The sequence below is a fragment of the Lethenteron reissneri genome, chromosome 61 (assembly GCF_015708825.2).
Source record: "Lethenteron reissneri isolate LAM-NWPU_2019-01 chromosome 61, ASM1570882v1, whole genome shotgun sequence".
Taxonomy (NCBI): domain Eukaryota; kingdom Metazoa; phylum Chordata; class Hyperoartia; order Petromyzontiformes; family Petromyzontidae; genus Lethenteron; species Lethenteron reissneri.
In genome coordinates, this window is record NC_083839.1 from 6,921,681 (window position 1) to 6,923,836 (window position 2,156).

Consider the following 2,156-nt stretch of genomic DNA (forward strand, 5'->3'; position numbering starts at 1 on the left):
AGAGGAATTTAGCATATTTATGGGAAATGCAGGAATGTGATTAGTACTACATATGCCCGTGCTGCATATGTAGTACTAATAACATTCCTGCATGTCCCATAAATATGCTAAATTCCTCTTGATATGCAAATTATTTGTCAAGGCGCTCTTTCCCCCGTTTCCAACCCAGCTTATATATGCTCCAAGCTCGTGTGCTGTTTCATTCAGACGCTGTCTCCCCGACAGACCTGGCTTTCACCTGAGGACGGCTGCTTGCGTTGTGGCCGAAACGTCGTGAGAATTATTTTATTATGTTTTATTTTTATTATTTTATTACTTCCCTTCTACGTGACTTTACCGAAAGAACCAAGAAGAGAGGATATCTATGAAAAGGTTTGCCAAACTGTGAATGGTTTGGAGCTGAACTGGGCTAAACTAGCCAGTGTGACAACTGATGGTGCTCCTAGCATGGTGGGTCTAAGAAAGGAGTAATTGCTCGCATTAACCAAGAGATGGACAAACATAACCATTCTCATCCAATAGCCATACACGGCCTCATCCACCAACAAGCGCTGTGTAGTAAATCACTGAAGTGGGACTCGGTTATGAAATTTGTGGTATCTTGTGTTAACTTCATTAGAGCTCATGCACTAAACCACAGACAATTTCAGGCATTTCTGTCTGAGCTAAATGTTGACTATGAAGATGTTCTGTATCACACAGAAGTCCGTTGGCTGAGTCGAGGGAGAGTTTTGAAACGTTTCTATGACTTACTTCCACAGATTACAGCTTTTCTGCTTTAAAAAAACAAAGAAGTACCAGAGCTCAATGATGCAGAATGGAAATGGCACCTTGCCTTTCTGACAGATGTAACAGAGCTACTCAACAGTTTCAATGTGTAACTTCAAGGAAAGGGGAAGCTCATCTGTGATATGCAATCACATGTCAAAGCATTTGAAGTAATATTAGGCCTCCTCATCAAACAAGTGAAGGAGGAAAACTTCTGCCATCTCCCCACAACTAAAAATCTGTTAGCGGAAAAACCATTGGTTGCATACCCAAACAAAACGTGTGGATTCACTGGAAAAATTGCAAAAGGAGTTCCAATTTGGATTTAAAGAGCTTCATCTCCATGAACAGGACATACAGCTTTTCCGTAACCCATTTTCTATTGACATTGAAAATGTGGATACAATTTACCAAATGGAACTGGCTGAACTGCAGAATTGTGACTCTCTGAAAGACGCATTCAAGTCAAGCAGCCTTCATAATTTCTATGCATCTCTCCCCTCTGAGACATATCCTCATCTCAGGAACCATGCACTCAAAATGGCAACCATCTTTGGCAGCACTTATGTCTGTGAACAGACTTTTTCCAGAATGAAACATTTGAAATCTCCAACCAGATCTAGACTAATGGATGCACACTTGCATCACTTGTTACGACTAGCAGTGACAAATGTGGAACCGGACATTGACCATCTCATTAGCCAAAAGCAGGCCCATAGTTCCCATTGAAATACTGGCAAGTTTGTTGATTTAACTTTACTTGTTCTTCATTTTAAATATTGTATTTATTCCCGTTTTGTTTCTTCACTTCAAAATAAGATATATGCAGTGTGCATAGAAATTTGTTCATAGTTTTTTTTAACTATAGTCCGGCCCTCCAACGGTCTGAGAGATAGTGAACTGGCCCCCTGTTTAAAAAGTTTGAGGACCCCTGCTCTAGAGAGTCTGAGACTCTCTACAGACATAGAGACTTTCTAACCACTCTCTAGTCTTAGACTCTCTACAGACTTTCTCACGACTCTCTACGGACTCTCTAAACGCCATCTGGTGGAGTGAGCGAGCGCGGAATTGGAGCTGCGCGCTGCGTGAGTGGTGGGGGAGGTGCAGGGGGGGGGGGAGCTGGAGGGGGGGGTGGTGGGGGGGGTTTGGGGGGCTGGCTAGGTGGTGGTGGGGGGCTGGCTATGTGGTGGTGGGGGGGGGGCTGGCTAGGTGGTGGGGGGGGTTTGGGGGCTGGCTATGTGGTGGGGGGCTCCACCGTGGCTGTGAGTTGTCTAATGAGCGCAGCGTGGCCCCGGCCCGACAGGGATAACGAGACCCCCCCCCGCCCCCCCCCGCCCCCCGCCCCCCGCCCCCCGCCCCCCCCGCCCCCCCCCCCCCGCCCCCCCTAA